Source organism: Tupaia chinensis, unplaced genomic scaffold (assembly GCF_000334495.1).
Source record: "Tupaia chinensis unplaced genomic scaffold, TupChi_1.0 Scaffold147980_1, whole genome shotgun sequence".
NCBI classification, from domain to species: domain Eukaryota; kingdom Metazoa; phylum Chordata; class Mammalia; order Scandentia; family Tupaiidae; genus Tupaia; species Tupaia belangeri.
Window position 1 is genome coordinate 699553 of NW_006207830.1, and position 13449 is coordinate 713001.

The window sequence follows — 13449 nt, forward strand, 5'->3', positions numbered from 1 at the left end:
AAGCAAAAGTAGAAACCATTTACTTTCATACCTAAGAAAACTTGCTACAAGTCATCTCTGATGCAAAGACTAGAAAAAAGGTCACATTTCCAGCACCAGCATATATCCCAGCTAGCTGGACCTGCTGCAGGGGCAGTTCTCACTGTAGGTTCAGGGTATCCCAGAGTATGCCTAGGAGTGTGCTTGTGTTCCTCATCATCTACACCTTCACTGCTTATTCCTGACCAGTAACTCACCTTGTGCCCTGGTGGGAGCCAGACAACATCAGAGCATACTCTTAATCAACATAGCATTGAAAAGAATGTTTGCAAATTCAGTTGGCCTTTATTACAGGAGTCAGCAGAGTATGTCCTGTAGGGCAAATCCTGCCTACCACCTGATTTTGAAAGGGAAAGTTCTGGAAACATGTCCTCACTCATTTGTTTACATGTTTTCTATTGCTGTTTTCATGCTACAACAGCAGAGTTGAGTACTTGTGGCAGGTTATATCACATACAAAGCCTAAAAGATTTGTTATCTGGACCTTGAAAGAAAAAGTTTACTCATCTCCAATTTGTGAGAGGGGGACAATGTAACAGGTTTGTATCTACAGAATTGCTTCTCCAATGCTCTAAAGGCAGAAAGACTTTACAACTGGCAACAATAGATTTTTTTTTAATTAGTTTATTATACAAATGAGGAGGGGAAATCAGTTTCACCCACAAATAGACTAGTGACTTCCTTCTGACACAAACTGCCCCCTAGCCAGCTTCTTCAGGGCTTCCTTTACATCTTTGTTTCTCAGAGTGTAGATGGTGGGGTTCAGCATGGGGGTGACTACGTTGCCAAAGATCTGAATGGGGGTGACCAGCACTTCACTCAAAGACAGCTAGATGTAGATGAGGGCACAGGGCCTGAGAATAGCATGACCACAGAGAGGTGACACACACAGGTGGAGGCCACCTTGAGCCTCCCTTCAGCCAAGAGCATCTTTAAGATGGCGCTGATGATGCAGATGTAGCAGGAAGCAGGACATGGGCATGAGGCCAATGTTAGTGAAGCTCACCATCTCGATGATAGGTGTGTTACCACATGCTAGTTTGACTATAGGGAGGACGTCACAGAAGAAGTAGTCCACCTCATTGGAACCACAGTAGGAGAGTTGGAAGGTCAGAGTTGTGAGAATCGTGGCACAGAAGGAGCTGGTAAACCAAGTACCAGCAGCCAGCAGGGCACACACCTGGTGGTTCATGATGATGGTATAATGCAGAGGATAGCAGATGGCAACAAACTGGTCATAGGCCATCACTGTGTAGAGAAGACACTAGGTGCTGCCCAGGAAGTGATAAAAGGAGACCTGGGACATGCAACCCCCCGGAGAGATAACTTGGCTTCTCACTAGCAAGTTGGCCAACATTTTTGGGGTGCTCACAGAAGAGAAGACAACATCCAACACAGATTGTAGAGAAAGAAATACATCGGGGTGTGGAGATGGGCATTGGGCACCACAGCTACAAGGATGAGCAGGTTTCCCAGCAGGGTGCAGAGGTAAAAGGTCAGAAACACAACAAAGATCTCAGTCTCCTGCCCCTCTGTATGCGGGATGCCCAAAAGATGAACTCTGTGACCAAAGTGTGATTCTTTATCTCCATAGACGTCAGATGCTTTCTTGGAAGAGGGATGGGGAGAAAATTGTAAATTCATGATCCAAGACACCAAATTCCACTGATATCTACAAGCAGATTCCCAAGGACAAAAGTGAGGCTGCTGAAACGATCATACAAGTATTTATTGGTTCAGACTGCAGAGCAACCATGTGTCCCCAGAAGGTGATGTTTGTCTGAGATCGAGGATTGAATGCTGGCAACTTGACTGCAAATAGCAGATTTTTGTTTTACTATCAGAGAAGAACAAATGACATACTCAAAGTATCAGGGACTAATAAAGGCAGAGAAAGCTAAAGACAAAAAGGAAAAAGAAAAAGGGTACATTTATAGTTAACATAAAATTTTCATAATTATTATATAGTTAAGCCTTAAAAATCCTATAAGATAGGCATTAATACTTCCATTTTATAATTGATAAAAAAAATCATGACTCATGGGAGTTAAATAGCTTGTTCAAGTTCTCATACATGGCTAATGATGGATCCAGAATTAGAACTTAATGATTCCTTAATTACACCATAATTAGGAAAGGGGAAAAAGAACTATTAAAATGTGGTTAAAGGAAACATTAATATAGTCTCTGAACTGAAAAGAATATCAAAATAACTTAGTTCAATCATTTATTTGATGGAATATGTGAAAATTTATGGAAGACACTAGGATTTGTAGTTCAAAACACTAAAATCCTTTGTTCATCAAAGGAACAGAGCCAAGAAGCTAATCCAATAATGTGACCAGCACTTCAAAGTTGTAAAAAAAAGTTGCAGAGTATTAAATGGCGTCTAGTACTACAGTGTATGCCACCTTAGAAACCAAAGGTGTCCATGTTGATGACCTACCAAAGTCCGCCCCCGACGCCACATAACTTCAGAGCCTCAAAGAAAAGATCATTGTGAATACTGTTCCATAGGGATAATGTACCAATTCAAAATGCTTACTGAGCCACTTTTCAAGTTTTTATAAAGCTGTACATTAAATCAACCTATTGCAAAATAATTTCACAGGAAAAGCATTTGTTGAACAGTTTTTGAACAGAGAACACCTTGGAAATGAGTGTAGCATGACTGATATATAACTCAAGTATAGGCTATCAGCATTAAATCAAAAAAATTTAAAGTATAAAAAAGATTCACATGGTTTTCTGTTTACATTTTCTAAGGTAGTCCAATTTATTATTATAATATTTAATATGTTTTGTTTCATTTCAGTAGCGATACTGTCTTAGTCTGTTTAAGATTCTGTAAGAAAATACTAAATGGAGTGGCTTATAAACAACATAAATTTATTTCTCACAGCTCTAGGTTGAAAAGTCCAAGATCAAGGTGCTGGTGAATTCAATACCTGGTAATGTCTACTTCCTGGTTCATAGACGGCACCTTCTTGCTCTGTCCTTACAGTGGTGGTAGGGTGAGGGGTCTCTCCTGGGCCTCTCTTATGAGGGCACTAATCCAGTTATAAAGGCTTGTGATCTAACCACTTTCCAAAGGCCCACCTCCTAATACCATCACTTTGGGGATTAGGATTTCAACATGTGAATTTTGGGAAATACAAATATTCAGACTGTTACAGTCTGTTCTGTTACTATTCACAGAATTACCTGAGTGTGAGTAATTTAGAAAAATGGAGGTTTATTCAGCTCATAGTTTGGTGGTCCAAGACTGAGGGACTCTATCTGGTGAGGGGCTTTTTGTTGATAGAGTTTTGAGGTGTAGCAAGATGTTCTATAGTATCTCATATGAGAGTGGAGAGCACATGCGGAGAACAGGTCACGTCCATGTGCCTGCGTGACGAATTCCTCCTCATCAACCCAGCAGAACTCAACCATGAGGACCCCGCCATGATGCCTAATGTCTTCCCAAAGGCCCTTCTCTCTCAGCGTTATATTCAGATTGTTTTCCTTAAATCCTTCAGAACACATATTCCAACACATGAACATTTGTGGGAAATATTCTAACCAGTGCATAGACCATCACAGCAAGTACTTAAGTTTCACTTATATTGTATGAAAACAGAAGGACATGAGAGGACATATATAAGAAGTCAAGTCAGAAAGGCACAATATGGCAAAATGATTAAAATGATAAATTTCATGTTCTGTATTGTTACCACTATGTTTATACAGAAAAGCACAGAGAGCTTGAGTAGGAGGCCAATGGCAATTGTGGGCTCAAGTCACTGACCTCTTCCTATTGACATTTCATTACCAAAAATAGTCTTGAAAGGAGCTAATAATTAGTCATAATGCCCCACTCTAACATTCTCATTCTCAAAAGTGATATTAATATAAGCAAAAAATATAACACAAAACCAATGCCTTTTTTTCCACCTTCATTCCTGTACCAGAAAATTAGCCAAATTCATCCAACAAGCAGAATATAAAATGAATCCTTTACAGATGCTACAGGTGGAAGATGGCAATTCACTAGTGGAACAGTAACTTGACTCCCCAAAGTCTCCTGTCCAATTTCTGACAGTTGAAAGTCCATTATTATTCTTAATTTGTAAAGGTGGACATAATTCTGCTGCATTGCACTGCAAATATGGTTTCTATTTTTTCTGTTTTTTTTTTGAGAGATTTTCACTGTAGGGCGCGTGCGCTCACCAGACAGACAGAGAGAGACATAGAGACAGAAAGCAAGAAATCACCCCCCAGGGGGGATGATCACACCGCAATCCCTTCTCCTCCATTCTCCTCTCGGGATCTTGGGCACACACGCACATGCGCCCGGAGTGAGTTTTAAGCCACCGGGTCCGGGACACGAACCGTGGTCGACTACGTGGGAGTCCAGCGACATAGCCATTATGCTAACTACTGGTTCCCTATTTTTTCTGTTTTGATGAACAGGTCTGAACAATCACAGTCAGATTGAATGGATGCAGATGTGATGGATGACTTAAAGCTTTAAACTACCAGAAGGAGCTCTAAAACAGACTATAAGGGAAATATTAGAATTGCTGGTAAAGGGGAAAATAATACATTGTCTATAGATGGAAAGTTTAAATCACATTAAAATTTAATAAAGAATTATAGCGTGGCTGAGGGAATGATTATACTAAAAGTCTTCAGAAGACAAAATGCAAGAGCCTAAAGACATTGCAATAGTAGTGTGTTTTTTATTTCATTGTTTAAGAGAAATTATACATGATAAATATTTACTCAATTAGTGAAGTCAAATCTAAACTCTGAGATTATAAAGGAGAGTGCATTTACACAGAGTTGCAGAGTTTTTCAATCCTCCATCTGCCAAAGTGTTCCTTTCAGTGGAGTCAGTCTTATGCATGGCAATTGCAGGATGACTCAAAAGATGTTGAAAATGTCCCTTAGTCAGAAATCTCTCTTCTGAATAACCACCCCAACACTTGAAATTCTTAAGAATTGCATTCTACCTTAAGAATTTTAATCATATCTTAACATTCTTAAGGCCTATAACTGAGTTATGGCTTTACCACAACCTGCATATGTAACACTGACTAGTAGCAGTATTTAACTTAAATGGCTTAGCCTTTACTATATACATCATCATATAATTTCTTCTTCTGAGAGAGAGGCAGAACCAATAGGGCCTTCACATCATAATTCACTCCCAGCCTTGGCCAGCCAGAATCACGTGCGCTTACACACCCAGCTCGTACAGGGGGACCGTGGGATGCAAACCTAGGACTTCACCATGTGTGTCAAGCATTGCAGAGAATTGCATTATTGCTGCCCCACTGTCTGGCCTCTAAAATGATAACAGCTCTTAATTATGGGATAAAGGACAGCCAGGGGGAAGACATACATCTCTATCCTGTGGAATATTGTTTTGGGGGATTTTCCAGGGCCATAGGCCCTATAGAAGAAGAATAGGAGCAACCACAAAGTAACAGCAAAAAGTACATAAACCATAACTAACTTCTCTTTTAGTCTGTTCCAGATGTTGTAACAAAGTATCAAAGACTGGGAGATTTACACAGAAAGACATTTACTCACAGTTATGGAGGCTGAATATCCCATATCAAGGTGTCAACAAGGCTGCTCGTATATGGCCACTTTATTCCTATGTCTTGACATGGTCTTCTTTCTGTGTTCTCCATCTGTGTCCCAATCTCTCCTTCTTAGAAGGATACCAGTTACAGAGGATTAGGGCTCCACCCCAATGAACTCATTTTACCTTGATCACCTCTGTAAAGAATCTGTCTCCAAATACAGTCACATTCTGACACACTGTGGTGTACATACAAATATTTAGAGAGACATTTCCTTTTTTTCTCAGTGTTGCTCATACACTGTAAAATTCCACAGTGATGTTAGGTGGCTATGAGGTGGTACAGAGGGCCTGAGTGTTAGAGTTGCGTGTGTAATAAAATTCGAGTACAACCATTTCCTGACAGTCTAACAAGAAATAATTATTTAGCCTCTTGATGGTGGTTTCTAAATATGTAAGGTAAAGCTAAAAATACCTTTCTCACCAGGCAGTGAGGGACATTAAAGGAGTTGCCTAATAGGAATAAAAGGGTAATATTTCTCAATATTAACTGAAGCCCCTCTAAGGCTCCCACCATCCTGTTGAGATGAGTCCAAATCCCTTCGGGGTCAACAAGACCTCGTGTGACCTCACTCCCAACTCTCACCAGAGGAGCCTTTCTGAAGTAACAGGGACCTGAGCCACATAGAATTTCTGATGCTTTTGATAGAAAACAAAACAAAAAAGCCAAAAAGTAATCAAAAGCCATGGTATCATTTACAATGCTAAATTGATATATTAATGTTTTAAACATACACATAGACCATGGCTATATTTACAAGATGACTTCAAAAAGTTCATGGAAAAATGGAAATAACTTACAAGTATATTTTAGAGCATAATCATTTTGAAATGCACGCATTGTTTTTTTATAATCCACATTTTCCATGACCTTTTCAAAGACCCCTCCTCATACATGCTCAACTGGAGATTACTCAAGAGTACACATTTGGGACCAGCAGTTAGCATAATGGCTATGTTGCTGGACTCCCACGTAGTCGACCACAGTTCACGTCCCGGACCAGGTGGCTTGAAACTCACGCTGGGCGCGTGTGTGTGCGTGCCCAAGATCCCGAGAGGAGAATGGAGGAGAAGGGATTGCGGCATGGCCATCCCCCATGGGGGGTGATTTCTCACTTTCTATCTCTCTGTCTCTCTCTCTCTGTCTTGTGAACGCACGTGCCCTATAGCAAAAACCTCTTAAAAAAAAAAAAGAAAGAGTACATGTTTGAGGAGAAGGATTTTGAGCCACGAGCCTTCAATGATCTTCTAAGTCCCTCACAGTGAGTCTGTGCTCAGCCTCTAGCTTTCTCTCACTCCATTTGCCATATCCTTTCTGCCTCATGCTTTTCCTGTGGTGTACTTGACAGTTAATTAACTTTCAGGCCTAAGTTCCAAGAGTATTTTCTTAGGAAAGGAACCAATCTAAAGAGTGAAGAAGCAAATCATAGGATAAGAAAAAATATTGTATACTATCCATCTGAGATTAATAATAATCAAGGAACTCAAACAATTTGGCTAAACAAATTGTTTTGAGGGGGGATGATTTGTCACTTTCTGTATCTATTTCTCTGGCAAGCACACATACCTTGTAGAAAAATCTCTCTCAAAAAAAAAAAGGTAGAAGAAAGAAAAAGGTCAATGATCTGAACAACCATTTCTCAAAATGAGACATACAAATGGCCAGCAAACATATGAAAAAATTCTCAACATTATAATCATTAGTGAAATACATGGGGAATACATGGGGTGAGCAAGTGGCATAGTGGTTATGGTACTGGACTGCAAATGGTTGGCCACAGTTCAAGTCCCGGACCTGGTGGCTTAAATCTCATACCATGTACATGTGTATACATGTCCAAAAATCCCAAAAAGAGAATGGAGGAGAAGGTATTGTGGTGTGATCATTCCCTGGAAAGTGATTTCTCAATTACTCTCTCTCTCTGTCTTTCTGTCTAGCACATGTACCCAATGAAAAATCTCTCAAAAAAAGCCATAATAGTATCTCATCTCATTCTAGTTAGAATGCTTATTATCAATAGGTACAATGTAACAATTTTTAAATTTTTTAAATTTTATTATATTTATTATTTAATTTATTATTTTATTTTAAGTTCTTTTATACATTAAATCACATTATTTAGTTTACAAAGTGAATATTCCAATATGTGTACATTGCTCCCCAGTACAGTTGATTATACTGTAAATTTATGATTAACAGATAATACTCCATTTCTTTGTTCCATTAATGTCCTTCCTCAGACTCTACTCTTTAAGGTCCTTCCTCAGACTCTACTCCTTAAACCACCCTTTTCCCACACTATCTGGTATTTACAACCATTCAGTTTCGGTTATAGAGTGCAGACACTTGGTATATACTAAGTGGAGACATACAATGTCTCTCCTTCATACCCTAGCTTGCTTCACTCAGCAGTAAATCTTCCATATTAATCCACTTTCTGTCAAAAGCCAGGTCTCATTGTGTTTTTTTTTTCCCAATGGCTGCGTAGTATTCCATAGAGTATATGTGCCACAGTTTTTCAATCCATTCATCTGTTCAAGGGCATTTGTGTTGGTTCTGTGTCTTAGCAATTGTAAATAATGCTGTAATAAACAATGATGTGCAAGCACTATTCCAATTAAGAATTCTTATATTTTGAGTAGATATCAAGAAGTGGGATTGCTGGATCATATGGTAGTTCTACTTGTATATCTTTGAGGAATTTCCAAATTGTTCTCCACAGTGGCTTGACCATTTATATTCTCACTAGCAGTGTAGGAGAATTACCCTTTCACCACACACCTGCCAGTACTTATCATTTTTTTTTTAATCTTAGTTATTTGGACTGGGGTTAGGTGGTATCTCATTTTTGTTTTGATATGCATTTTCCTTACAATGAAGGATGTTGAACATTTTTTCATTTTTTCAGTAGCATTTGGCTTTTTGTATGTCATCCTTAGAGAGTGATTTTTTTCAACTTATTTTCCCATCTTCTTATAGAGTTGATCATCTTTTTTCAGGACAGCTGCTTGAGTTTCTTGTGTATTCTGGTTATCAGTCCCTTATAAGAGGTATAGTTTACAAAAATATTTTCCCATTTTGAGGGCTGTTGATTAATTACTGTGTCTCTTGCCATACAAAAACTTCTTAGTCTGATGTAGTCCCACTTGTCTATTTTGGGGATAATTGACTGTGTTTTGTGGTATTATTTAAGAAGTCTTTGCCTACCAAAATGTCTCCCAGTGTTTCCCCAGTATTTTCCAGCAGCACTTTTATAGTTTTAGGTCTTAGGTTTAGATCTTTGATCCACTTTGAGTTGATTTTTGACAATGGTGAGAGGTAGGTGTTCAGATTCATCTTTCTGCAGGTGGATTTCAAGGATTTCCAGCACCATTTGCTGAAGGGATTTTCCTTTTACCACTGGATTGACTGGTACCCCTTGTCAAAAATCAGTTGACTGTATATTTGGAAATTTATTTCTGGGGCTATAGTCTGTTCGATTGGTTCACCTATCTGTTTCTGTGCCAATACCATGCTGTTTTGATTACCACAGCTTTGTACTATATTTTTGGGTTAGGGAGTTAGATGCCACCCAATCCACTCTTCTTGTGCAGGATTGCTTTGGCAATATGAGGTCTTTTATAATTCCAGACAAATTGTATGATTATCTTTTATAGATCTGTGAAGAATATCTCTGGCACTTTGATTGGGATTGTATTAAATGTGTAGATTAATTTGGTAGAATTGCCATTTTGATTATATTAATTCTTCCAATCCAGGGACATGGGATGTTCTTCCACTTTTTTGTGTCATTTTCACTTTCGTTTTTTAGCATCTTGTAGTTTTCCTTGTTGAGGTCTTTGACTTCTTTGGTGAGATTTATTCCTAGGTTTCTTATACTTTTTGTGGCTATAGTAAATGGAATTTTTTTTTCAGGTCTATCTCAGTCTGCCTGCTTTTCAAATATAGAAATGCAATAGGTTTCTATATGTTGATTTTTGTATCTTGCAACTTTATTTATGTATTTCTTCCAGCATTTTTTTATGGATACCATTGGGTCTTCTATGTATATAATCATGGCATCTGGAAATAGAGGTAGTTTCACCTCTTCTTTTCCTATTTGAATGCCTTTTATTTTATTCTCATTTCTGATTGCATTGGTGAGGACTTCCAATACAATATTGAAAAGGAGTGGAGATAGTGGGCATCCTAGTCTTGTACCAGTTTTTAGTGGAAAAAGATTACAGCTTTTCTCCATTCCAGGATGATGTTCCCTATGGGTTTTTCATAGATAGCTTTTATGGTTTTGAGAAATGACCCTTCTATGCCGATATTGCTGAGAGTCTTGATCATGAAGGGATGTTGTATCTTATCAAATGCTTTTTCTGCATCAATTGATATGACCATATGGTTTTTATCTTTCTTCCTGTTAATACAGTATATTGCATTTATGGTTTTGCATATGTTGAACCAACTTACTTTCCTGGAATAAAGCCTACCTGATCATGATGTATAATCTTTGTTATAAGTTGCTGGATACAATTTGCTAATGTCTTGTTGAGAATCTTAGTGTCTATATTTATCAGAGATACTGGTCTATAGTTTTCTATCCTTGTCTTGTTCTTATCTGTTTTAAGGATAAGCGTGAAGGAGGCTTCATAGGATGAATTAGATAGAAATTCACCCTTTTGTAGCTTTGGAAATAACTTGAGTAGAATGAGGGTTAACTCTCCTTTGAAAGTTTTGTAGAATTAAGAGGTGAAGCCATCAGGACCAGGGCTTTTCTTTGTTGTGAGTTTATGTATTATTAATTCAATCTCCTGGCTTGTTATGGGCTTATTCAGACTTCTATGTCCTCCTTGCTCAATTTTGGTAGATTATATAGGTCCAGAAATTTGTCCATCTTATCCAGATTTTGTTTCTTGGCATACAGTTGTTCATAGTATCCTTTAACGATATTTTGTATTTCTACTATGTCTGTTGTTATATAGCCTGCTTCACTGTAGATTTTATTTACCTGGTTCCTTTCTCTCTTCTTCTTAATAAGTATTGCTAGTGGTGTATTGATTTTGTTTTATCTTTTTAAAGAACCAGCTTTTACTCTCATTTATTTTCTGTATAGTTCGTTTATTTTCTATTTCATTTATTTTTTCTTGGATCTTTATTATTTCCTTTCTCCTGGAGTTTTTGGATTCTTTTGCTGTTGCTTTTGAAACTCTCTGAGGCACAATGTTAGGTGATACATTTGCCTTATTTCCCCCTTCTTCTTATGTGCACGAATTTCTATGACCTTTCCTCTAATGACTGCTTTAGCAGTGTACTAAAGATTATGGAAGTTCATGTTCTCATTGTCATTGTCTTCCATGAATCTTTTGATTTCAGTCTTTATTTCTTCAGTAGTTGTGAAGTCATTCAGAAGTAGATTATTTAATTTCCATGTATTCGAGTATTTTTGAGGATTTCTCTTGGTAATAAAATCAAGTTTAATTCATCATGGTTGGAGAAGATGCTGAGTATAGTTTCTGAGGGACACTGTGGTAGGCAAAGACTTCTTAAATAAGACCCCCAAAGCACAGTCAACAATCTCCAAAATAGACAAGTGGGATTACATCAGATTAAGAAGTTTTTGCTGAACCAGCAGTTAGCATAATGGCTATATCACTGGACTCCCATGTAGTCGACCATGGTTTGAATCCTGGACCTGGTGGCTTAAACTCATGCCGGGCGTGTGTATGTGTGTGCCCATGATCCCAAGAGAAGAATGGAGGAGAAGAGATTGCCGCATGGCCATCCCCCCTGGGGGGTGATTTCTCACTTTCTGTCTCTCTGTCTGTCTCTGTCCAGTGAGCACGTGTGCCCTATAGCAAAAACCTCTACAAAAAAAAAGTTTTTGCATGGTAAAATACACAGTAATTAGTGTGAATCAACAGCCCTCAGAATGGGAAAATATTTTTATAAACTATAGTTCAGATAAGGGACTTATAACCCAAGTGCACAAGGAACTCAAGCAGCTCTCCCGACAGAAAAATGATCAACCCTATTAAAATATGGGAGAATGGTTGAGAAAAACCACTCTCTAAGGGTGACATACAACTAGCCAAAAGGCATATGAAAAAATGCTCAACATTTCTCATTGTAAGGGAGATGCAGATCAAAACCACAATGAGATAGCACCTAACCCCCACCTGAATAACTAAGATTAAAGAAACAAAAAATTGTAAGTGCTGGCAAAGGTGTGGAGAAATGGGAATTCTCCTATACTTCTGGTGGGAATGCAAATGGTTGAACCACTGTGGAGAACAATTTGGAGATTCCTCAAAGATCTACAAATAGAACTACCATATAATTCAGCATTCTACCTCCTTGGTATTTACCCTAAAGACAGAAGAATTCTTAATTGGAAAAATGCTTGCACATCCATGTTTATTGCAGCATTATTCACAATTGCTAAGACATGAATTCAATCCAAGTGCTCATGAACATATGAAAAGATTGAAAAATAATGGCACATACACTCTATAGAATACTATCCAGTCATAAAAAAAAAAAAAAAAAAAAACGGGATCCTGACTTTTGACAGAAGGGGCATGAAAATTTAGCAAATCGGGCTCTGAAAAAGAGATATTATATGTCTCTACTTAATATATACTTAATGTCATCACTCTATGGCTTAAACTGAATGACTAAAGGTTATAGAAAGTTAGTAAGTGGTTGTGAATACCAAATTCAGTGTGGGAAGAAAGTGGGTGAAGGAGTAGAGTCTGAGGAAGAGAAAAGAGGAGAAAAATAGAGAGGCAAGGCATTTATGGGACAAATAAATGGGTTATTATCTATTGAAGATAACTTTATGGTTTTGCCAACTGGACTGGTGAGAAATGTACACATGTTGGAATATTCACTTTGTAACCTAAGTAACATGAGATTGAATGTACATAATAAATTGAAATGAAAATAAATGAAAAAAAAAGGCAGTAGGTATGTCTGGGCCTGTGGAAAATTCCAACAGGATGGAGAAGTGGAAGTGAATAGATTGCAATAATACTTTGTCCCCATTAGAGGATGCTTTTTCATGTCTCTGTAGTTCTCTCTCTGTCTCTTGAGAAAAAGCACGTACACTCTCTGGCAATTAATGAAAGAAAGAAAAAAAATATCTGTTTACAAACACATGCACATGCATATAATTCCAGGGCACCCATATGTGAAAAGAAAGACAGCTACATCTAAAAGGAACTATAGACTCCAATACATTAACTATGGGAGATTTCAGTACCCACACTGTCACCACTGGATAGGTCATCTTGACAAAAGAGACACAAGAACAAATTGATATCATAAACCAAATGGACCTGAGAGACAAATATAGAGTATTCCATCTAGCAACTACGGAATGTACTTTTTTCTCATCTCCACATGAAATATTTTCAAAGATTGACCACATAATAGGCCACAGACCCTGGCTATATAAATTTTTAAGTGTAAAAACTATACCCAGTATCTCCTATGGACACAATGGGCTTAAACCTAAAATCAGTCTCAGGAAGAGTCCTCAAGAACACACAAAAAAGCATAGAAACTAAATAATCTAATCAAAAGTTTCATTGACACTAACAGCAACAAACACACTACTCTCCGTTATCTCTGGGACTGGCTCCTCTGGGGAACATCCCTAACCGATTCCACATTTGTCATCTGTGCTCTTCTTTGGGGTGTGAATCATGCCCTGTTATAGTTATCTATTGCTATGTAAAAGATTACCCCAAAACTTAGTTAACATTTGTTGTTTTAAGATGCTGTCTCC

The 13449-nt window shown here is 38.0% G+C and overlaps 1 pseudogene; it reads right to left on the reverse strand.

The window, feature by feature from the left end:
• Positions 1-709: 709 nt before the first annotated feature.
• LOC102487853 (olfactory receptor 149-like) overlaps positions 710-13449 on the reverse strand; it is a 54817-nt pseudogene continuing 42077 nt past the window's right edge.